Source organism: Bos grunniens, chromosome 22 (assembly GCF_055505025.1).
Source record: "Bos grunniens cultivar Pamir isolate PY7600 chromosome 22, Bosgru_T2T1.0, whole genome shotgun sequence".
In the NCBI taxonomy this organism is placed as follows: Eukaryota; Metazoa; Chordata; class Mammalia; order Artiodactyla; family Bovidae; genus Bos; species Bos grunniens.
This window is the reverse complement of record NC_141186.1, coordinates 12,796,335-12,822,199: the sequence shown is the minus strand read 5'-3', so window position 1 is coordinate 12,822,199 and position 25,865 is coordinate 12,796,335. Positions and strand designations below refer to the sequence as shown.

The following is a 25,865-nucleotide window of genomic DNA, read 5'->3' as shown; positions in this document are numbered from 1 at the left end:
TTCTCCAGCACAAGTTCTGTGGTCCTCCCATGCCCTTCACTTACTTGCCTGACATGAGTCACATTTCCTGCCAGGAGAGAGAAGGAAACTCTGAGAATGCAGATGTCCAGCTGCCGCCCCTCAGAGCCCCCTCATCTCAGAGCATGCTCTGCTCCTTCTCCAAATCCTAGACCAGAGTGCCCTGACTCCTCGATCTGAGATTCCCTGTATGGGGAGGAACAGGCATGCAGATTACAAAATCATTTCCAAGGATCCCATGCAGTTTGACTGAGGACTGGAGGCAGGGCTAATGAAAGACCCTGCCTTCGATGAGCTCACCATCTACTAGGGGAAACTAACATGAAAACTGAACTTATATCTGGAAGGCCCTTAGTCTCTCTCCCGTTGGTGTGGATGAGTGAACCGGAGTAGGGAAGGGGTTTCTGCCAGGCAACACTAAAGGATATTGACAGAAGGGATTTGTTAGGTAAACCAAAGCGGCTGCAGCGTAAAATCTCTTAGCATAAAGTCAAAAAATTATACTAGCCAGGGAGATTATCAAGCATGTTTGAATCTTTTTCAGGCATCATAACGGAAGATCAATCCAAGTAGTGAAAGATGCCCACCTTTTAAAGAAAAAAGGTAGAACTGCAGAAAAGGAAAACTGGGACTTCCCTGGCTGTCCAGCAGTTAAGACTCTGCACTTCCAATGCAGTGGTGCAGGTTTGATGCCTGGTTCAGGAACTAGATCCTGCAAGTTGCATGGTTTGGCCAAAATAAAAGAAAGAAAAGGAAAGCCTTCCTCCCTTTCCTCAACATGGAAAGCCTCTCCCTGCATCCACTTTCCAATGGTCTAGGGGGGGAGAGGGGAGAACGGAGACTAGTTGAAGACTAAACAATTTCCAAAGAAGGAGGAGTCTGCAGGCTTGCAGTTTCTAGGAGCAGAGTCATGACCCAGGTAAGGAGGGAATAGAGTTTGACCTTTCTAAGGTTGAAATAAGTCCTACCTCCAATCCCCATGCCCCATGGTGTTGGTAGAGACCACATGGGAGCCTGGACGTTTCCTCCCACCAGGAGGTAGCAAGGCCCGCCTCCCCTCCCCACTGCAGTGACGTCCGTGGAAGCCTGCCAGGCAGTCAGGACTTCTACCACCATCTAGTGAGAACGAGGCCACTCGCTCTGTGTTGTGTTGGTGGCGGTCACATGGGGCGCAGTAACAAGCCCTTCCACCTCTTCCCTCCTTCTGGACAAGGAGGTTATCAGCAGAGGTTGGGTGGGAGCCAAAAACTTCACATACACCATCAGTAACAGGGAGTTTCCTTCCTCAGGTATCAAAAAGTGGGGAACCTGAACGACTTCCTTCACCAGCAGTAAGGAGGCAACACCACTCCTTCTCCTGCTTGAGTGATGTCAAAGCAAGTCAGCCAAAATAGAAGGTTTGAATAAGATCCAGAGTCTTACAGAATCCAAAATGTCCAGGTTTCAACTAAAAATCATTCATCAGGGGTCTTCCCTGGTGGTCCAGAAGCTAAGACTTCATGCTCCAAATGCAGGGGACCTAGGTTGGATCCATGGTCAGGAAACTAGATCCCACATGCCACAACTAAGACCCAGTGTAGTCAAATAAATTAAAAAAAAAACTTTTACCATATCAAGAACCAGGAAAATCTCAAACTGCATAAAAAAATCATCAGTGGATGCCAACACCAAGATGTCAAAGATGTTAGACATCTTTGACGATGATTTAAAGCAATCATCATAAAAATGCTGGAACAAACAATTTCAAGCAAGCTTGAAACAAATGAAAAAAATAACAGAAGTCCTCAGCAAGGAAATATGAATTCTCAGCAAATACATTACAATTATAAAGAAGAAACAAATGGAAATTTTAGAACTGAAAAATACAATAGCCAAAAACAAAACTCAGCAGATGAGTTAAACTGAAGAATGGAAGGGACAATAGAAAGAATCAGTGAATATGAAGAGTAAACAACAGAGAAAATATTAACTGAAAAAAAAATAGAGCCCTCGGGACGTTCAAGACTATAAGAGATCTAACATTCAGGTCTTCTTCCTCAGAAGGAAAGGAAAAAGAGAGCAAGTCTGAAAAGTACTTGAATGGCTGAAAGCTTCCCAAGTTTGGCAAAAGATACTAACCTACAGATTCAAGAAGCAGAGTAAACTCCAAATGGGAGAACCAAAGAAATTCACATCAACACTTAATAGTCAAACTTCTAAAAACTACAAGCAAAGAAAAAAAATCTCAAAAGCCGCAAAAAGAGAAACGACAACTTTCAGATGAGAGAAAAAATTCAAATGACAGTGGATTTCTGATTGTCTCCACCAGACACCAAAGGCCAGAAGGAAGGTGCTGAAAGAAAAGAACTCAACCCAGAATCCTATACCGAATGAAAACATCCTTCAGAGATGAATAGGAAATCAAGACGTTGTCAACTGAAGATAACCTAAGACCACGTTGCTTGCACCCAACCTAAAGAATGGCTAAAGGAAGTTCTCTAAATGGAAAAGAAGCAACAAAAGAAAAACCTTTGGAACATCAAAATGGAAGAAAAAGCACAGCAAGCAAAAATAGGGGTAAATATAATACATTTTTCTTATCCTCTTTGAGTTCTCTAAATTAGGTGTGATAACTGAAACAAAAATTATAACACTGTCTCATGTGGTTCTAAATGGATGTCGAAAAAATATTTAAAGCAATTATATTATAAATGGGGGGAGGACAAAAGGATGTAAAGGGAGACAAAGTTTCTATATTTCACTTAAACTGGTGAATGTCAACATCAGTTGACTGTGAAAAATTAGATATACAAGGCAACACCCAAAGAAACCACTAAAAAGGCTTTGCCAAAAGATAAACTCAAAAGATTATAAATAAAATTGATTTCTAAAAAGTGTTAAGTAAACAATTTCCACAGGAAGACAGTAAACAGAAACCAAAAAAAAAAAAAAAGAGAGAGAGAGAAAGAAAATGAAAGATACAATAGCAGACCTAAGTCCTGACATATCAATAATTACATTAAATGAAAACGGACTAAAAATACAAATTAAAAGATGATTGGCAGAGGAGATTTTAAAACATGACTAAACCATATTTCATCTACAAGAAATTCACTTCAAATATAACCTAAGTCTTATGTCTTATGCAAAAATTAGCTCAAAACAGATCACAAATTTAAACGTAAAGCATGAAACCATAAGATTTTTAGGAAAAAAGCCTAGGATAGTATCTTTAGGATCTAGGGTTAAGCAAAGAGTTCTCAGATTTGATACCAAATGTACAATCCATAGAATGAAAAATCAATCCTACACACTGAACATCATCATATACAAAATTTTTGCTCTGTAAAAGACTCTGTGAGGTGGGAATTTGCTGTATGACTCAGGGAACTCAAACCAGGGCTCTGTGACAACCTAGATCGGTGGGATGGGGTGGGAGGTGGGAGGGAGGTTCAAGAGGGAGGGGATATATGTATACCTACAGATAATTCATGTTGCTGTATGGCAGAAATCAACACAATACTGTAAAGCAAATATCCTTCCATTAAAATAAATATATATATATATATATATAAAGCCTCTGTGAAGATAAGAAGACAAGCTACACAGAAAATATTTGCACACAGCATATTCAACAAAGGACTAACATTAATATAATTTTTTTAACTCTAAAATACTTAACAGCAAAAAAGGAAACAATACAATTAGAAAATGGGCAGAATATATAAAAAGACATTTCACTAAAGACGCACAGAAAGCAAACAAGCACATGAAAAAATGTTTTACATCGTCAGCCAGTAGGAAAATGTGAATTAAAACCACAATGAGGTACTATTATACATCTACCAGAATGGCTAAAGTAAGAAACATCCCCAAATGCTTGCAAGGATATGGCTAAGTTAGATCACCCATACATTTCTGGCGGTACAGACATTCTGGAAAGCAGTCTGCAATTTTTTAAAAAACTTAACATGCAACTACCATATGGCCCAGCAGTTGTACTCCTGGGAATTTATCCCAGAGAAATGAAAATTTATGTTACAAAATATCTGTATACAAATGTTCAAGGCAGCTGTATTTGTGGTAGCTCTCAAACTGGAAACAATCCAGGTGTTTTGCAACAGATGAATGATTAAACCAACTGTGGCACTTCAGTACCAAGGACTACTACTCAGTAGCAGAAAAAAAAGGAGTACTAATACATGCAGCAACCTGGAAGAATCCCCAGAGAATTATGCCTAGTGAAAAACAAAACAATACCAAAAGTCTATGAGTCTACCATATAATACTATTCTGGAAATAACAAAATTATAGAAAAGAGAGGGGGATAAATTAGGAGTCTGGGATTAAAATATACACACTGCTATATATAAAATAGACAACCGACAAAAACCTACTGCATAGCACAAGAAACTATACTCAGTGTCTTATAATAAGCCATAAAGGAAGAGAATGCAAAAAAAAAATGTTTATATACAGCCATGAACAACTGAATCACTTTGCTATATACCTGAAACCTACACAGCATTGTAAATCAACTATATTTCAATTAAAAACATTTTTTTAAATTACAGAAATGGATAACAGGTTAGTGGTTGCTGTGGTTAAGGAGAGGGTGTGGCCCTTAAAGACAACATCAGGGATCCTTGTGGTGATGGAAATGCTTTGTATCCTGTCTCTGTCCATGTCACTCTCCTAATTTGAACCGTGGTCTGTAAGACGCTAACATTTGTGGTAACCAGGTAGAAGGTTAGACAGGATCTCTCTGCACTATTTCTTACAACTGCACATGAATCTACTATTAACTCCAAATAAAAACGTCAATTAAAAACAAAACTGGCAGAAAAATAAGTTGTGAAGCCTTAATTTAAAAAAAAAAACCAACTCTTGGGAATTCCCTGGTGGTTCAGTGGTTAGGACCCTGTGCTTTCACTGCTGGGGGCCTGGGTTCAATTCCCAGTCAAGGAACTAAGATCCTGTAAGCTGCACGATGAAGCCAAAAATAAATTTTTAAAAAAAAATTAAAAGTGCCTCTTGATACCACTTCCCCTTCTGTAACACAGAAATTCCATTTCTCTGTTCTCCTTCACAGAAAAACCTTTTTAAAAAACAGTTTTCTTCTCCACAAAAGTCTTTTTAAAAAACAGTTTTCTTCTCTATTTAATTCCTCTCTTTCCATTTTCTCTGAAATGTACTCCAGTCAAACTTCTGCCCACGTGATGTCACCAAAATAGCTGTGGCCAAAGTTACTGACAACACTGTTAAGCCGCATGGTCAAGCCTCAGTTCTCATATTAACCTATAGTCCACATTTGACACAACTGATCTTTCTGCTCCTAGACTCACTCTTTTAGCTTGTTTCCAGAACTGCTCATTTTCTTGGTTTTTTTCTTATCTCACTGGATGTTCTTTCTCCATTTCCTTTTCTGTCTCCACAATTTCCTAATGTTTTGACATCCCAAAGCTCTGTCCTGATCTTTCTATGATCTGTCTATATTTAGGTGCTTATTCAGCTTCATGGATTTAAACATTCTCCATCTGCTGATGACTCTGAAATTTATATTCCCAGCCTGGATATCTCTTCCCAAACTGCAGATTTGTATGTCCTATTGTTTCCCCAACCTCTCCTTCTGCTTATGTATTAATAAATTTCTCAAAGTATTGTGAATAAAACTAACGTCCTGACTTCCACTCAAAACCTGCACCTTCTCAGTATTCCCCTTTTTGGCTTACAGCATATTGATCCTTCTACTCACCCAGACCCCAAGTCCAGACCATCTTAGACGCCTCTCTTTCTCTTCCGAGTGAAAAAGGGGTCCTCGCAGGTGCTCATGACGTTATAGATTTAGATATTAACATGGAACCAGATAAGGATAACTTTATTTAAATACATTTCATGTATCATATAATTCATTGTTTTATAGCCTATTCACTGAGTTGTGCAACCATTAACACCAGCAATTTTAGAACATTTTCATCACCTCAAAAAGAAACCCATTCCCCTTTAGACATCACTCTCCAATCTTCTCATCAACCTCCACCCTAGGCCTAAATAACCACTAATCCACTTTCTGTCTCTGTATAGTTGCCTGTTGTTGTTCAGTCGCTAAGTTGTGTGTGACTCTTTGCAACTCCATGGACCGCAGCACCGCCAGATTCCTCTGTCTGCCACTATCTCCTGGAGTTTGCTCAAATTCAGGTCCATTGAGTTGGTGATGCCATCTAACCATCTCATCGTTTGTCACTCCACCCCATTCTTTTGCCTTCAATCTTTCCCAGCATCAGTGTCTTTTCCAGTGATTCGGCTCTTTGCATCAGGTGGCCAAAGTATTGGAATTTATTTGCCTATGCTGGAAATTTCATATAAATGAGATCTTATCTGTGTTCTTGACTGTCTTCTTTCACTTAATCTTATGTTTTCAAGATTGATCCATGTTGCAGCATGCAGTATCAGCTGTTGCTGTTCAGTCTCTACAGTCTCATGACTGCAGCACGCCAGGCCTCCCTGTCCTTCACCATCTCCCAGAGCCCCCTCAAACTCATGTCCATTGAGTCAGTGATGCCATCCAACCATCTTGTCCTCTGTTGTCCCCTTCTCCTCCTGCCCTCAATCTTCCCCAGCATCAGGGTCTTTTCTAAGGAGTCAACTCTTCGCACCAGGTGGCCAAAGTATTGGAGCTTCAGCTTCAGCATTAGTCCTTCCAATGAATATTCAGGACTCATTTCCTTTAGAATGGACTGGTTGGATCTCCTTGCAGTGCAAGGGACTCTCAAGAGTCTTTTCCAACACCATAGTTTGAAAGCATCAGTTTTTCGGCGCTCAGCTTTCTTTACGGTCCAACTCTCACATCCATACATGACTACTGGAAAAACCATAGCTTTGACTATACAGACCTGTGTTGGCAAAGTAATGTCTCTGCATTTTAATATGCTGTCTAGGTTTGTCATAGCTTTTCTTCCAAGAAGGAAGCATTATCAGTACTTTATTCCTTTTTATGACCGGATAATTTTCCATTCTATGGACTGACTACATTTTGTTTATCTATTCATCCGTTAATGGACTTTGGGGTTGTTTCCACTTTCTGACTATTATGAATAATGCTATGACATTCATATACAAATTTCTATTTCCACACATAGTTTCCTTTCTCTTGGGTACTCCTGGGTACATACCTAGGAATGGAATTGCTGGGTCAAATGGTAACTTTATGTTTCACTTTTTATGGAACTGCCAGACCGTTTTCTAAAATGGCTACACCATTTTACACACCCAGTGGCAATGTGGAACCCAACAAGGGTTCTTACTTCACATTCTTGTTAACACTTATTGTCTTATTTTGATTCTAGTCATCACAGTGGGTGTGAAGTTGTTATCTTACTGTGGTCTTCATTTGCATTTCCCTGACGACTAATGATGTTGATCATATTTTGATGTGCTTAATGGTCATTTACATCTCTCTTTTGGAGAAATATCTATTCAGATATTTTGTCTATTTTTATTAGGTTGTCCCTTTTTTTTTTTTTTGGCCGCACCACACAGTATGTGGAATCTTAGTTCCCAGACCAGGGATGGAACCCACACCCCCAGCAGTGAAGTGTGGTCTTAACCCCTGGATTGCCATGGAAATCCCCAGGTTGTCTTCTTATTATTGGTTGTAAGCATTCTTTACACATCCTAGATTTGCAAATTTTCTCCCATTCTGTGGGTTGTTTTTGCTTCTTTGATAGTGTCTTTTGAAGCAGAAGAATTCTTTAATTTTCATGAAGTCCAATTGATCTTTTTCTTTTGATGCTTGTGTTTTTGGTGTCATAGCAAAGAATCCATTGTCAAATCTAAGGTAATGGAAATATGCACCTATGTTTTAAGAGTTTGGAATTAGGGCTTTTATGTTTAGGTCTTTGAGCCATTTTTATTTAATTTTTAAAAATATGTATTTATTTGGATGTGTGGGTCTTAGCTGCAGCACATGGGATCTTTCATTGTGGCGCGCAGCCAGGACTCTCTAGTTGCAGTGTGCAGGCTTAGCTGCTCTGCTCCGGGGCATGTGGGATCTTAATTACCCAACCAGGGATCAAACAGGCATCCCCTGCATTAAAAGGCAGATTCTTAACCACTGGATGGCCAGGGAAGTCCCCATTTTTATTTAATTTTTATATGTGATGTGAGGTAGGAGATCCAGCTACATCTTTTACATGTTGCTATCTGGTTGTCTTAATATCATATGTTTAAAAGACTATTCTTTCCCCACTGAATGGCCTCAGCATCCTTGTCAAAAATCAATTAACTACAGAAACATGGATTTACTCATGAACTCCTGATTCTACTCCATTCATCTATGTGTCTCTCTCTATGCCAGTGCTACACAGTCTTGGTTATTGTACCCTTGTAAGTTTTGAAATTGGAAGGTATGAGTCTTCCAACTTTTTCTTCTTTTCCAAGGTTGTTTTGGCTATTCTGGGTTTCTTGTGTTTCCAAATTAATTTTAGATCAGTTTGTTTATTTGTACAAAGAAGCCAGATGGGATGCAGTCTAATAGGGACTGCATTAAGTCCACAGGTCAATTTGGGGAGTACTGCTACCTTAACAATATTCAGTCTTCTGATCTAGAGAGGATGTTTTTCCATTTTTGAAGATCTTTAATTTCTTTCAACAATGTTTGGTAGTTTTCAGAATATAAGTTTTACACTTGCTTTGTTAAATCTATTCCTTAGCATTTATTCATGTTGATGCTATTATAAATGAAATTATTTTCTTAATTTCATGTTTGGATTATTCATTGCAAGTACATAGAAAGGCAAATTGATTTTTATAGATTGATTTCATATCCTGTAACCTCACTGAAATCATTAATTAGTTCTAATAGTTTTTAAAGATTTCTTAGAAGTTCCTATATACAAGATCATTGCATTCAGAAGTAGAGACAGTTTTTCTTTTCCAATCTCAATGCCTTATCCTTCACTTCTTGCCTGATTTATGTTTGAACAAACTTCTCTGACTGCCTTACTGAGAACAAGTCAGATGAGGGTCAAGAGTGGAGAAGAGTCAGATATGAAAGGATTGTGCCTTGGACTAGGTGGGAGCAAAAAAAGTCACAAAGTACTTCAGGGTGTTTCTCTTTAGTCTTTCTCGCCTTAATTTTTTCTTCTTTGTCTTACTGACCATCGTGGTGATTTTTTTTTGCCTCAACCAACCTCAAAGCCAGTATGCCAACTTTTAAAAAATCTTGTGATTAAAAAAAAAATATCCACATGAAGGAAGCAGGCACCAGACAGGAGACAAAAAAACCCCAATCCTACATGTCCCATTTCTGCAAGAGCAGACCGTGCAAGACTGGTTGGACGGAAGGATTATTTTTATGAGGAGAAAAAAGAGAAGTATTCATCACCAGGTCTTAGAAAGGCTGCAATCCTCAGCAACCAGCTAAAGATAACCCAGGCAAGGAACTTTGTGCCAGACCTGGAGGCCATCAGTGCTCTGAGTATACAGGATAATTTAGGCTTCTCCAGTGAGTGACCATCCCAAGCTACCAGACTCTTCACCTTGGGGAAATTTGCTTCACCAGCCTTCCCCAGGAACTTATTTCTCCCTGAAGGTAGCAATACAGGAAAACTTCCCAGAAGTCCCCCTTACCCAATCCGTCCAGGCCAAATAGGATCTCTCTCTCTCTTCTGGTGAGCAGGAACTTAGCGTTGTGTTCTAAAATGGGCTGAGCCCTGGGGACTTACCTGATGTGGGAGTGAGTCACAGAGTCACCTCAGTTCTTTCACTCGTGTCTGCCTCTTTGTAGCACTATGGACTGTAGCCCGCCAGGCTCCTCTGCCCATGGGATTTTTCAGGCAAGAATACTGGAGTGGGTTGCTGTGCCCTCCTCCAAGGGATCTTCCCGACCCAGGGATCGAACCCATGCCTCCTGAGTCTTCTGTATTGCAGGTGAATTCTTTACCTGCTGAGCCACCTAGGAAGTCCCCTTAAATTGTGCACCCAAGGCCCTTCCCTTACCTCTCCCTAGTGCCAGCTCTGGTTCTACTCAGCTCTGCCACTGACAGGCCATGTCCACAAGGACAATCCCTTGGCCTCTCTGGGCCTTAGTTTATTCATCTGAGAAGCCGAAGTGCTGGATTTAGAATAGTGTTTCCCCATAATGACCTGTGAACCCAAACTGATCCTTAATTTTCCAATTCACAGAGCCTTTTCCAAAGTCCCCATTTCTTAAAATCTATAAACCAATTAAAAAAAAAAAAAAAAAACTGCCCTATGAGATCTTCAGGTTTCTCTGGCTGCTCAGACTGTAAAAAATCCATCTGCGATGCAGGAGACCTCGGTCCAATCCCTGGGTTGGGAAGATCCCCTTGAGGAGGCATGGCTACCCACTCCAGTATTCTTACCTGGAGAATCCCATGGACAGAGGAGCCTGGCGGGCTACAGTCCATGGGGTCACAAAGAGTCGCACAGGACTGAATGAGTAAGCACAGGACATGAGAACTTCATGTATGACTACAGAATATAAGTGGTATGTTCTCCATATGACACAATTCTCTTAAAGAAACTGTTTCATCTTACATATAGCCCTGTAGAGACCTCCCCAGGAACTACTGTGACTTTGCTTTCCATCCTGACCAAAGGTAACTGGACCAGAGGCAGATCCCAGACCCAAGATGAGCCAGCTATAGTCTGGATGGAGACAAGCCAATTATTCCTCTCAAAACCTGGGCATCGTAGACACTCTATAGCTAGTAAAGGTAGCTATAGGTCAACTCAGACACACAGGCTGGTGGCCATGGGGCCCACACACAGGGCCCACACTCGAGAAGCAGCTGGAAAGAAGGAGGCGGCAGAGAGCAGCAGCAGGACAAGTAAGTCCTGTGGCTCATGCGAGATGAGAAACGACTCAGCTCTTGAGAGACGGAGAATGTCTCATTCTTTACTTTCCCGTACTGCTGCCAACATGAAGCGTGAACTATCCTTGTATTCTTGAGTGTACCTTTACACAAACCACTGTCAAAGGAACTGTGATTCCATCTGAGGAAAAGGGCAGGTGATTCTTCAATAAATATAATCAACTGCTATGCTCGGGAGAAGACCAAACAGGATTCTGCCTCATGCTGTAAAGAAAAATTTTCAGAAGGAATTTTTAAAAATGATGTTTAAGAGAGAACATTTAGGACTTCCCTGGTGGCTCAGTAGAAAAGAATCTGCTGGCCAATGCAGGAGATGTGTGTTCAATCGCTGGTCCAAGAAGATCCCACATGCCATGGAGCAACTAAGCCCATTTGCTACAACCACTGAGCCTGTGCTCTAGAGCCCAGGAGACTCAACCACCGAGCCCGTGTGCCAGAACCACTGAAGCCTGCGCACCCTAGAGCCTGTGCTCCGCAGTAAGAGAAGCCACTGCAATGAGCAGCCCATGTACCACAACCAGAGAGCAGCCCACACAGCAACAAACCAGCAGAGCAAAAATAAATAAGTAATTCTTTTAAAAATAGAGAGAACTTAAAAAAAAAAAAAAAGGATATTCCTTCCTTCCATCCTGAATAAGTTAGTTTTCTCTTTTCCCTTCCCTCTCCTTTCCTCCCCATCCCTTTCCTCCACTTCTCCTGGGGGTGGTAGTGACCACAAAGGTAGCAGCAAAGGAGTGTGGGAGCCAAGGATGTGATCAGCACAGTAGAGAGATTACTCACAGAATGAGAGATGGAGCACATAAATAATGATACCGAAAATAATGAAAGAAGGTTTTCTTGTTCACAGAGAAGGAAGTTACATATAAGGAAAGGGGAAAGGCTAAAAATAACCTTGAGATACTGATGGAACAGAGGTACCAGTGCAAATTCATGAACCTTTAAAATATAAACAGATATAGAAATAGTGGTAGCCAGGGTACACATATACATACACACACACACACACGTTTACATGTATATATGTTCCACCTCTGTACACGAGAAGGCCTGCAATTGATGACAGCCAGGAGCAATAAGCAACAAAATATTCAGATTTTAGTCTTCAAATATCACTCTCCTCTCTAGAACTCCTTAAAGAAACAGCTAGTTCCCAGGCTGAGGCAGGAAAATTACAAGATGAGCCATTTGTAAAATCTGGAACATTTTCTTCTGCCAGAAAGTAAAGAATTTCTCAAAAAATTACAGGTACATAGCTAAAGCTCAAAGGGGCTAATTTTGGCTTTTTTTTTTTTTTTTTTTAACGTTTCTTGGAAGCACAAATGATTTACAAGGATTTAGTGCTACAGCAAAGTGATTCAGTTATATTTTTTTCAGATTTTTTCATTATAGATTATTACAAGATATTGAATATAGTTCCCTGCGCTACACAGTAGGTTTTTTTTGTTTCTCTATTTTATATATAGTTGTGTGTATCTGTTAATCCCAAATTCCCAAGTTATCCCTTCCCCACAACAGGAGTCAACTTTGGTGAGGCTCTCCTGCTAGCCAAATCTAGAATGATTTTGCATAAATAATGATAATAATGGATTAAATTCACTGAATAAAACAGGAATCCATGGGCCTACAATGATATAAACAAATGAGAGAAAAAAAAGACATTTCTTCCTTATATAGAATGCCAACTAATAAACACAGCAGGAGTGATGGTAACAGAAAATAGCCATTTGGTAACCACTATAATTGTGATTAATTTAGGCAAAAATCATCAATGTTCACTAAGTCAGATGGGCTTTCCTGGTGGCTCAGATGGTAAAGAATCTGCCTGCGATGTGGGAGACCCTTGTTTGATCCCTGGGTCAGGAAGATTCTCTGGAGACAGGCATGGTAACCCACTCCAGTATTCTTGCCTGGAGAATTTCATGGACAGAGAAGCCTGGTGGGCTACAGTCCATGGGGTCTCAAAGAGTTGGACACGACTGAGCAACTAACACACATACCAAATCAAATGAATGGGATTTAATGAAATGCAGGATATTGTCATAGTTTGAGAGCATCTTTCTACAAAATACGTATTAATTATGAAGAGGAGAATAATGACTTAACAAGGAGAAACCTGAACACACCAAACTGACCAAGAGATGGAGATTGCTATTACCAGTAGTATCACCGGCCAGCGTCCTGAGCCTCCTGATGCGATGCAGTGAGGAGAGGACAGCATCACCTCGGTATATTTCTCCCAAGAACTCATGTCTGAGTCCCATCCTGAGGAAACACTGACGAAACCAGGCTGAGCTCTAGCCGACAGAATGAAAAGCCTGTACTCCTTCGAACTATAATGTTGTGAACACAGGGAAAGACTAAGCATCTGTTCCAGGTTGAAGGAGACTAAAGAGACGCAATTATTAAGTGCAAAGTGTGATCCCAGGCCAAACAGAAAAGAGACTTTGTTGGGATAATAGGTGAAATTTGACTAAAACATTTGGGTCAGGTATCAGTGTCACACCAATGCTGATTTCTGATTTCCTGGTCTGGAGGGTTGCATGCTGGTTATGCAGGACTGTCCTTGGTTTGGAAAGATACACAAAGAAGATCTGGGGGGTTTAGAACATCTGCTGCAAATATATATTTATATATTTTTTAATATTTTAAATAATATATAAACAAATTTTATTTATCATGAGTATCCCCAGAGAGAGATTCTGCAATTTTATCTCTCAGTCCTATTACAGACTTTTTTCAATTTAACTAACATTTGTAATTTCCTAGAATTCTTTTCTGCAACTTTTTCTATAACCATCTGTTCTTGTTTTACCAACAAAATATGCTCCCTCAATCCTTCCTTCAGTGCTGGACATTGCCAATTGAGCATTTCATGGGTACCTCAACATCAGCCTGCTCAAAATCAACTCTCCATCTCTGTTCACAAAAGCCTGTGGACCCTGCAAACAACAGGCCACTGAAAGAGATAGCTCTTCTGAGTAGTGTGAGGAGCCACTGAAGGGTTCTGAGCAGAGACGTCACATGATAGACTTTGCCTTTCAAAAGGATCACCCTAGATCCACTGGGAATACACTGTAGGGAGGCCATGGAAGAAACAGCCTAGGTAGAAGCAGGGTGAAAACTATCCTGGTTTACCCCAGGGCTGGGGGATTTCCTGAGACAGGACTTTCAATGCAAAAACTGAAAACCAAAAACTGGAAAAGTACCAAAGAAACCAGATACTCTAGTTAGGAGCTTATTCCAGAAAGCCCAGGTGTGAAATAAACATAGCAAGAGCCAGGAGGAGGTGACTATCAGACGTCATATTCTGGATAGGTAATAGGTATATAATATAGAATGTATGAGAAGAGGATTCTTGTGTCCTTGGAATACTAGAGGATCTGAATTATCATTTACTAGGGAAGGAGGGGGACTATGGGAAGAGCCATTTGGAGGGGGGATGGGAATCAGGAGCTCAATTTTGGACTTGCTAAGCATTGGGTGTCTGACATCCAAAAGGAAATGTTAGATGGGTATTTAAATACACACATCTAGACATCAGAGGAGAGAAGTCAGGGATGTAGATATTGTATATTGTCTACAGATGGCCTCTAAAAAAATAAAAGAAATTCATGAAGAGTGTAGATTAAAAAGAGAAGCTTAAGGACAGTCCTGAAGACAAGATTTGTTCCGGTAAAATGATGGGGGCAAAACTGTGATAAAGAGAGGATGGGAGATAAAGAAATGGGGGCAACAAGTGTAGACAAGATTTTCAAGAAGGTTACCTACACAGGGAGGGGAAGGAGCTGGGCTCAGCTAAGAGTAGGGACAGTTACTCCATATACAATAGGAAGGAAGACAGAATGTGCAGGCAATGGTTCAGGTAACTGGGTAGTTTGGGTGGTGGGAATTTATGAGAATTCTCATCTAAATCTTCTAATTCTAGGTAAGCCAAGGTAATCAGCTGAGGGGGAAGGTGGGGGAGGCCAACTCAAGGTCCAAAAAGAGAGGAAGAGACAAAAAAATCATCATCCAGGGGAGGAAGGGCATGAGTGGGAGGGAGAAAAGAAGGATGATCTCTGACCAGCGTTCACTTGGGGTTTCAGTATGCACACGGACTGAGAGGAGACCAGTCAGCACTTTCAGTTCTCTGAATTATATCTGGATTTTTTTCCCCCTTGTTTGTTCATCTTGGTCCTTCTTAATTTTGCTGTTGATTTTGCAGAAACATCTGCAAAATGTTGTCTGTTCACACTTGAAATGAGGGGCTGAGTTAATTAATGGAGGGGACTGAAGACACCCCTCTTCCAATGGAAAGCATCCTCCAGAGCTAACTTGACTAAATGAAAAAAGGTCCACAACCAGGCACTTCTCGTGGTCACGTTTCAGAACCATGAATGAAGAGGTATGGTATGAAAAAATAAACGGTAACAGCAGTCAAAGTTGTCACCTGCAAAGGAAACAGAATCAGAAAGTGATCAGCAACCCCAAGGGCTAGAAGACAAAAACTGAACTTTCAAAGTTCCAGAATTCCTGACCCAGCCCAATTACCAATGCAGCATGAGGGTAGAATAAACACACCTTTCCCTGGTGGCTCAGAGGGTAAAGTGTCTGCCTGCAGTGCAGGAGACCAGGGTTCGATCGCTGGGTTGGGAAGATCCCCTGGAGAAGGAAATGGCAACCCACTCCAGTACTCTTGCCTGGAAAATTCCATGGACTAAGGAGCCTGGTAGGCTACAGTCCATGGGGTCGCAAAGAGTCAGACACGACTGAGCGACTTCACTTCATTATACTTAGAAATGTACTCCAACAAAATAAGGGAATAAGCAGAGAAGGTTCTAGGACAGAGGTTTACTTATTTTTGTTTCCTTTTGGCTGCCCTTCTCAGCTTGCGGGATCTCAATTCTCTGACCAGGGACTGAACCCAGGGCCAAGGCAGGGAAAGTCTATAATTCTAACCATTAGGCCATAAGGCTTACTTTTAATTACTCCTAGTTGTACACCTTTCCTTAGGTCTGAGTGTCTTTGTGCGTTTATCATTCTTAAAATTTTTTTTGTATAAACAACTACTTACTGTTTGCCTCTCAAACCATCAAACTCCCAAACACTGCAGCTTCTCCCCTTTCTTTTCCGACAAGGCTTCGTGTGTTGGAAAAATATGTAGGCTTACTTTCATATTCTTTTTATTTCACACCAAACCTCTTCCTTTTTCAAACTATCAAAAGCATTTAGACTTAACTATTTACAACCAGTTTCACTGTTCATCATTGTTCCATACATAAATGCCTCTTTATTGTAGATGCTTGCCTCATTTTATTTTTCACTGGGCTGATTTATATGGTATAATTTCCAAAGTTGCACGTTTTCTGCATCCTAGCTCTAAACCAATGCTCAGCGGACTTCTATTATTAAATTAAAAGAGGGTGTATCTATCCTGGCTGTTTAGTACAATTCATACAAATGCACACGCCAGGAACTTAAATGTCACTGGCCACATAGGAGTCTAAGAGCTACACTCCATCAGAGCACTAATCTTAACTCTAACCGTAAATGTCCTAACACAGAATACCAAACACTGAAGCCTCAACCCTAGTTGAATTTGCAACTCCAATCCTGGACTAAACGAAACAAAGCACTGCAACTCGCCTAGTCCCAGTGGCCTAATGTAACCTAAATCTTAACTGAAGCCTTAACCCCAACGCTGAACCTTTAAAACAGGAGATCTGGGTACTCAAGCAGGGGTTTATCAAAACAGTGAGTAGACGTATCATTTTTATTCTGGTACAAATATTTTCAAATTTTCCTCGTTGTGGTTTCTCAGATACACCCATCATTTAAAAGTGCACATTTAATTTCCAAACACATGGGGTTTTTTTTTTAAAAGTATCCTTGATATTAATTTCTCATTTTGATATTAATTTCTTTTTAAAATATTTCCTTCTCTGCAATCACCGTCTGTGTTTTTTTCAGTATTTTAACATTATTGAGGCTTTTGATGGCTATGTCAAAGATCTCTCTTGGTAAAAGTAAAGCACATTGGACTGGAAAATATGTGGATTATTTTCAAATATCTTTTGATATTGATTCCTAACATAATTCCACAGTGACAGGAGAACAGATTCTGTATAATTCTAATACCATGAAATTTTGCATCTTGTTTTACGTCACTGGATATGGTCTACTATCTCTTGGGTTATAGTTTATGGGAACTTGAAAAAGATTTGTATCCTGCTGCTGTGTGAAAATGATACAAATCTTGATTATGCTGAATTGGTTCATTGTGCTTTTCAGGTCTACTATATCCTTCTACTTTCCTATTCATTCTATTAATTTTTGAGAGTTTGATATTGAAACTCCAAGTAAAAATTTATCTACTTAAAAAATCGTAATATAGAGTGGAACTGTATGTAACTTTGTTCTGTATTTTCTAAGTCTCCTGTAAATGTGTTATTGCACTTACATAATTTAAAGATTAAAAAGAGAAAAAAATAGTGAGTAAAGAAGGAATCTCCTTCCGCTCTCCCTGTGGCCCACCCTGGTCCAGCCCCACCTCCCGCTGTCCCCTCGTTTCTTTCAGGTCTTTACTCAGACGTCACGTCTATAAAGCTTTTAGGATCAACTGTACAGTTAGAACAGCACCCCAAAACAGCACCCTCACTTCTGACAACTGCAAGTTCAGGGTCACCCCCAAACCACCTCAATAATTTGCTAGAAGGACCCACAGCACTCAGAGGAAGCAGATATAATCATGGTTAGGGTTTATTACAGTGCTTCCCTGGTAGTTCAGCTGGTAAAGAATCCGCCTGCAATTTCGGAGAACTGGGTTCGATCCCTGGGTGGGGAAGATTCACTGAAGAAGGGAGAGGCTACCCACTCCAGTATTCTTGGGCTTCCGTGGTAGCTCAGCTCGTAAAGAATCCGCCTGCAATGTGGGAGAACTGGGTTCGATGGCTGGGTTGGGAAGTTCCCCCAGAGAAGGGTTTATCACAGGAAAGGGATACAGATGAAATCAGCCAAGGGGAGTGCACAGGGCAGAGCCCACGAGGGTTCCAAAGAGATGCTCCTTGTTCCCTCTGTGGAGCCGTGGGCGATGTGTGACCTCATCCCAGCCACAGAATGTGACAACACGCAGAGCACTGGTGCCCAGAGTACTAACAGGGCTTGGGTCACATGCTGGCCGCGTCGCTGACCTGCAGCCCCAGCCCCTCCCAGAGGGCGGCTAATACCTTTAGGCTCCAGCTCCTCTGGAGGCAGAACTGTCATAGCACGACCCAAAGTCCCCATCACAGGTCACACTGCTAAGACTGCCCAGTGGCCAAATACCCCAGGCAAACAAAGACACCAACCAGGACGCGAGGTAAAGGCCAGAGTCGCCTTTGGTGAGGTTAATTCTTTTTTAAAAATTTATTCATTTTAATTGGAGACTAATTACTTTACAATATTGTAGTGGTTTTTGCCATACATTGACATGAATCAGCCATGGGTATACATGTGTTCCCCATCCTGAACACCCCGCTTCCATCTTCCTCCTAGTGAGGTTAATTCTTCACCACACACTTCTCTCACTGTGATCTTCCCCAATTTAAACACGCAATTTCTGCCCCAAGAATCCACATCACCACTTATCACCATCAAGCATAAAATTTATTTTACCTGATTATTTTATTGTCTCTCCTCTCCATTAAGAATGTAAGGTGGCAATTTGGTCTGCTTTATTCACTGCTGCATCATCTGCTTCCAGAACTGCGCCCTCCAATATAGGAACCACTAGCCACACGTGGCAAGTGAGTACGTGACTAGTCACTGCTGCTGCTGCTGCTGCTAAGTCGCTTCAGTCGTGTCCGACTCTGTGCGACCCCATAGACGGCGGCCCACCAAGCTCCCCCATCCCTGGGATTCTCCAGGCAGGAACACTGGAGTGGGTTGCCATTTCCTTCTCCAATGCATGAAAGTGAAAAGTGAAAGTGAAGTTGCTCAGTCGTGCCCCCCTCTTAGCAACCCCATGGACTGCAGCCCACCAGGCTCCTCCATCCATTGGATTTTCCAGACAAGAGTACTGGAGTGGGGTGCCATTGCCTTCTCCAACCTGACTAGCCACTAGTCCAGATTAAGGGTAAACTACACATTGACTTTTAAAGCCATTATATTGTAAAAAGCAGGGAAAGAATTTCACTGATACTTTATTATGTTGGTTCTAAGTTGAAATATATTTGGGACATACTGGATTACATAAAATATACTATTAAAATTTATTTCACCTGTTTCTATTTTGTAAACTTATTTAATGTAGCTAGAAAACTTACAGAATTATATATGTGGCTGCAATCTGAGTCTCATTTTGTGTGTGTACATATACAGAGAGAGACAGAAGAGAGAGAGAGGAGGAAGAATAAATTTTATTATTTGATATATATATTTATATAGATATAGAAGACATATCAGCCAATATTTTTTGTAAAGTATCATGTAGTAAATAGTCTAGGCTTTGCAGCTATATGGCCTCTGTTCAGCTCTGCCACAGTAGCAAAAATTATATTTAAACAAATACATGAGGCTGTGTTTCAATAAAACTGTTTTTGTAGAAATAAGCAGCTGCATAGTTTTGCCTGTGGGCCATAGTTTGCACACCCCTGATTTAGAACACTGTTTAGTCCATAGTAAATATTCAATAGATACTTGTCGCCTGGGTAAATACAAAGAACGCTATAGTGACAGCATGTTGAGCCCGAGAGCATGGTTAATGTCAGAGGTTCCTGGTGGCCAGGAATCTGGGGCACATTGCACATGAACTGTAAGTTACTGGAGGGATTTAAGCAGGGCAGTGATCAAATCTGACACAGCTTTTATTACAGGTCTCTGTGACAGATGGCATCCAGTCCCACCCCTTCTCCCCTTTCAGAACTCATTCACCCGACTGTCAAGGATGCTGGTGGCTGAAAGCTCTCAGGTGAGTCTTCCTTTAAGAGTTGCTCAGGGCTGAAGGAAACCACCTTGCCCAAGGTGCCACCCTCTTCCTGGAGCCAACCACATCCAATGACTCGCCAATGTAGGGGCGTAAAGGCCCCTCTTGCCCACGTGCAGACAACTCGGAAAAGCCACTCCAACTCTGGCGCGCCTTACAGGACTGACAGCCGTGATCCACGCGGTGGCTGCAGCCTGGGCACCAATTCGGTGGTGCCCAGCCGAATTGCAGGGCAACCCACTACAGCATTCTTATCTGGAGAATTCAAGTGACAGTGAAAATGAATGCTGCTGTGGGAGCCATTGAAGCACCAGAAAAAAACAACGCCAAAGGTGAACACCAGAGGGCAGCACATGGAAATCTCATATTCTGTATCTAGAGGGCAGAAACGGAGAAGGCAATGGCACCCCACTCCAGCACTCTTGCCTGGAGAACCCCAGGGACCGGGGAGCCTGGTGGGCTGCCGTCTATGGGGTCGCACAGAGTCGGACACGACTGAGGCGACTTAGCAGAGGGCAGAAAAGGCTGGAGGGCCAGTCAACAGGGAAAACAGAAAGCAGGCCTTTGAATCAATCCAGGCCAGGGAAGGAGCTGGCTTGACCCAGGATGCCAGTGGCACAATTGGGAAGTGGTCAATCTTGGCTGTATTTTGAAAATAAAACCAACATAATTTGCTATGGTGTTTGCATTCATTTCCTATTGCTTGTGTAACAAATCAACACAAATTTACAGACTTAACACAGATTTGTTTCCTTACAGGTCTGAAGGTCGGAGGTCTAAAAAGAGTCTCTGGGCACGGAAGTCCAGATGCTGTGAGGCCTCTTCCTTCTGGAGGCACTGCGTGCAAGTCTGTTCCCTGGCCTCTTCCAGCTCCGAGAGGCTGCCTGGGTTCTCTGGCTTGTGGCCCCTTCCTCCATCTTCAAAGCATATCACTCCAACTTCTCCCAACCTCACATCTCCCTTGGCTGACTTCGATCCTCCTGGTGTTATCCTGGAACCATTTCAATAATCTAGGATAATCTCCCTGCCTCAGAATCCTTACTTCAATCACATCTGCAAAGTCCCTTTTGCCATGTAAGGGAATATGTTCACAAGTTCCAGGATTACGACATGGACATCTTCAGAGGGCCACTGTTAAGCCTACCACAGGGTAGAAAAAGAAAAGTGGAGAATGACCTCAGTGTTTGGGGGCTGGAGTATCTGGAAGAATGGGTGGTCAGGACCCGAGATCAGCAAGACACAGGCTCAAAGATTTAGTTGGTTCTTTGGAAGCTGAGTCCTGATGATTGCTCCCTGCAAAGGCTTCCCTGTGTTAAAAGATACTTTTCAGAAGGAGGCAAAACCATGACTCTCTTTACAGCAGTAAAAATGAACGTGTGATGAGGAATTCATTTTACTTATATGATCTGAGAAAACCAGGCAGATGTTATGACTGAATCTAAGCAAAGCTCAACACAGCACAAATTTATATGGTAAAGGAATGTTGAGATGAGTTGCAAATGGGGACAAAACTGAACAGGGCTAGAACCTGAAGACCCAGAAAGGTGTATTGTAGATACACCTTTACTCTGTATGCAGAGTTACCTACTGAAATACAGAATTTTTTCTACACATGATTCTTCTATCTGAGCATTCAACATGTAAGTCCCAGGGAGGGTGGGTTGAGTTTCTGGCAGGAGCAGAATGAGAAGGTGGGTTTAATGCTATCAAGGGTCGACAAAAGATAGCAGGAAGAACACCAGAAATGACACATTGCATCACAAACATTTTGCACTGGTTTCATTATAATACTTTTTGACTGGTTAGTTTTTCTTTGTAGAGAAGTTGTTACACTCTAATATTCGTGTCTCCCCAAATTTGTATGTTGAAGACCTAACCCCAACGTGATGGTATCCAGAGATGATTAGGTTTAGATGAGGTCATGAGGACAGGACCCTCGTAATCCTGTTGATAGGATTAGTGTTCCTACAAGAAGAGGTGGGGAGAGCTGAGCTCGCTCTCTCTCCCCCTCACAAAGTGAGGACACGGTGAGAAGGCTGACAACCTTCTCACCTACGTCTGCAACCTAGGAAGCAGCTTTCACCAAAGAACCAAATCAGCAGGCTCCTTAATCTTGGACTTCCAGCCTCTGCAACCTAGAGAAATGAATTCTTGTTGTCTAAGTCACCTGGTCCATGGTATTTCATTATGGCAGCCCAGCTGACTCATACAGAAGATGGTGATTTTTTTTGGGGGGGGTGTCCAGTCACTGGGTACTCAGCCACACGGTAACATTTTACATCCCACTCAAATGCAATTACACAGGACTGAATGAAAACAGCGTCATTCACCCACTCTTCTGGCCATTACTACTTTGGAACCAAGAAAGCATCCCTTTTGTGTGGCTGTTCCCAAAACATATCAGCCCTTCACTGTAGGTAACTAAACCGGAAGTACAGTGATTTCTACTGATAAGTAATAAATTTAGCAGTATCCTCTCTTTTATGTTCCCTTTTTCCCATCCCTTCTTTTAATCCAATTAACGTGCACGAGAGAGAGGGGAGTGAACCCTGCGCTACACAATGAGACTGGCTGAGCGGGAGAACACCTTCCAGGACCAGAGAGGAAATCTCCAACTGTCACACATACTTTTGTCATCAAAAGAAGAATGTGCTGTTGGGGATTTCCTGGTAGTTCAGTGGTTAGGACTCCACTGCAATTTCACTGCTGAGGGCTCAGGTTCAATCCCTGGTTGGGGATCTAAGATCCCACAAGCTGTACGATGCAGCAAAAAAGAAAAAAAAAAGGCGGGGGGTGGTGGGGAGAAGAATGTGTTAGGAGGAAAAAATTTCCCTCCGCCAACCTACCAGGCTAGGTTCAATGGTTGGAGGCCTGTGAATTAACTAACAACAGACAAATTAATAGGAGAGAAGACAAAGCTTATTAACCAAGGAGGCTTCAGATGAATTGGTTCCCTGGACAACCAAAGATAAAAGTTTATCAACATACTTAGGAGGAGAAAGGGCTTCTGTGGAAGAATAAATGGAAGGCACGACAGTTCCAGATAAAGCTTGTTTAAGCAGTCACTCATCCCTGTGATAGTGGTTAGTCTCCCTTCTGGCCGTAAACCTGCCAGAGAGGATTTATAGCAACTGTATTTTCTAGGAGGTCCTGCTTAAATCTACAAAAGAAGTTGAGATAAAGTTTATCCCTGTGGCGGCTGCTTGTTCAGATGTTTTTAGCTTAAGCTAAAATTATAGATAAAATAAATGAATATAATATATAAATACAATATAAATAAAATAATATAAACATAATAAAATAAAAGATTATTTTAGAATAATCTTCATTGTGATTGAGGTGCATTTTGAATCCCTACAGGTGCAAAACTATTCTTCATGTAATAGAATTCTTCAAAGGGCATTTTCTATCTCAAGATTTTGGGCAAAGCACCGGAGGTAAGAAAAACAACTGCCCCACAGTCAGGAGTGATGTGTAAGATGTGCAGAAGAATGGCAACCAAACTGGTTCCTGATCTTTAGCCCATCACCTGCTAGCAGGCGGGGGCCTGGGACCAGGAGTGAAACTGGAAAGATGGTTTCTTAAAGGAAAGGGTTTTTCCCTTCTCCTGCCTCAAGTCTGACAGGAGGGCTTCAAGGAAGCATGACCGAGCTCCCTGGAGCTGACTGGGGTGCACATGTGAGGCGGCCACTCAGGCCCACTGCAAGCCCCACCACCGGCAGGGCAGAGGGGAGGCGCACAAAGGGCCCACCTGAGGCACGTCGCCCTGGTCAGGGCATGCTGCGCCCTCAGGGGGCGTCTCCAATGCCGAGCCCCCCGCAAGAGGAAGAGGCAGCATCTGGGCATCTCACAGCCCCCCAGAGGGCACCACCAACACCCTCTCTGCCCCTTTCTCTCTCCTCCCTCTCCTCCCCTCATCCTAAATGAGGCTGGGGTGACATCATGAGAGGGTGAAGGGCAAAGAGGACTGAAAGCAAGAGGAGGGAATACTGAAGAAGCCAGCCACACTTCCCTTCCACTGACTTCCCATGCTGAGCCAGGCAGCCTGCAGGGCACCCCCCCGCCACCTCACTCCCCTGCCTGCCCAGCAAGTGTTCTGACCCTTCCAGACTAAGTTCAGAAGCAAGTCAGGAGAAGAGATACAGGTGGAAGCTGGATTGTCTTTCATGACCCAGCCTCAGAAGTCACAATGTACCCTTCCACTAGGGGATGACACAGAGACCGCTTCTTCTCAACTGGAGGAACGCCACATTCACAGTATAAGGAGTTCACAAGGGACGGGGGACAATGGACCAACCGTCTTTGGAAAATATGTTCAATCTGTCCCATGAATAAGTAAACACATCCCAGAGTGGAGGACCCAGTATATGAACTCAAGTTCTACTCAGTACCTATTGTTCAAAGAGGAAGGAATATATGAGGACTGAATATATTCAGTCCTCACACATTCTAGAACGTTTATCCTGCAACCTGGAGAACATAAAGCTTTGTTGATAAAGAGAGATGATCAGTTATCAGGATAATTCACTTATCTGTGTAATCTGACTCTTTAACTAAAATACAGGCTCTGTGAGATCATCTACATAGATAGATTCTTCAGTGTTAGCCCAGAACCCAGTACATGGCAGTTGTGAGGGAAAAAAAATTCTTGCAGAATAAATAAATGAAATGAAGAAATGCAGGGCTTGGACGTGTGAAATGAACTGTCACTTGGTGAGGTGCTGCCACCTTCTGGTCACTGCGGGTATTGCCAACCATTTACAGCGTTCCATTTCCCCACGTGCCTTTGGAAGAATGCACCCATACCTCAGTTTACAGGGTGCTTTTGTGATGGCTGATTGGTTTGGGTTTTAACAGCAGCCCTGACTCCTATATTGATGCCCATCTGACCAGTAAGATTCATGAGGACTGGGGGAGTTATTTACCAGAATCCTCTCTCCCTGGTCTAGACATGTTCACCCCGAGCCAGCCCTCAGCCCTCCAAAGCCTAGCGTGGCTTCCTCCCCCGCATGGTGGCTGCTCTGATCAAAGTCCTCAAGGGCCCCCTTGTGGACCCCAGAAGCCCCTTCCCTTCCTTCTCTCTGCAGCACTGGACACGGTCAGTCTCTTCCCTCCTCAAGTACTTTCTTCTCTCAACATCTCCCATGACTCACTCCTGTCTGGACTTGCCCCTGTCTCCCTGGCTGCTGCTTCTCCTCTGCTGCCGCTCTGCAGTCCGTCTTCCCCAGGGCTGCCCTGAGCCCACTTCTCCTCACAGAGCCCTGGGAGGTCATCTCCCTTGCAGCCTCAATTTTCATCTGCACACAAATGGGCCATCAGGTCTGTTGCCAGCCCAGTCTTCTCTCCCAGCTCTAGACCAGATCATCCGGGCCCTGAAGATGGGCTCTGTCTGGAGATCCTGCACCTCATGCTCACCTTGTCCAAAGTCAACTGTGGCCTCCATGCTCTGCCCACCACCCCATCCTTCCCTCCTCACTCCCATAGCTCAGCTTGGCATCCCTACTCACTCACTTCCCCAAGCCAGACGTCTGGGGTCCACCCCTGAGTGCTTCCTTTCCTCATGGCTGAGTTCACTGAATAGCTGTCAGTCTGTTCCCTCAAACCATGCAGGCACTCAGGCATCTTTCAGATCTTTTAGGTTTTGTCTATGCTACACCCTCAGCGTCCCTCAGACCAGCCCCTCCCCACTGCAACCACCAAGAACTTTGCCATTCAGAGCCTGGGTTGCTATGACGGGCCTTTGTCACCAGCCTCCTGAGATACAAACTGCTCTGGCGAAAACCCTGTTCCTTAGGGCCCAAACTTGCCTGGCACCTACAACTCGGCCCCATCTGCCACCCGAGACCAGCCTCCACCCTCTGCCCGCTCTCTTCCTCTGCCTCAAATACTCTTCTGTCATCTGCCTGTGTCTGAAGCACCCCACCCCCACTGTACAGACAGGGAAACCGAGGCACGGAGCATCGACAGAACTTGTCCGAGGTTACAGAGCTGGCAAGTGGCAGAGCTGGACTTCCAAAGGGCTGTGAGAT

General features: G+C 42.6%; 1 long non-coding RNA gene across 5 annotated transcripts in view; it reads right to left on the bottom strand.

Moving 5' to 3' along the window:
- The window catches only part of LOC147348058 (uncharacterized), an 88,044-nt gene that overhangs the window by 40,990 nt on the left and 21,189 nt on the right, over positions 1–25,865 (bottom strand). Inside the window, exon 3 of one of the 5 annotated variants that reach the window (XR_015150942.1) lies at positions 12,897–15,324. The exons of the other annotated variants lie outside the window; for them this stretch is intronic. This is a non-coding gene — a long non-coding RNA (uncharacterized LOC147348058). Of the gene's footprint in view, positions 1–12,896; positions 15,325–25,865 lie in introns of those variants that run through there. 5 annotated transcript variants of the gene reach the window in all.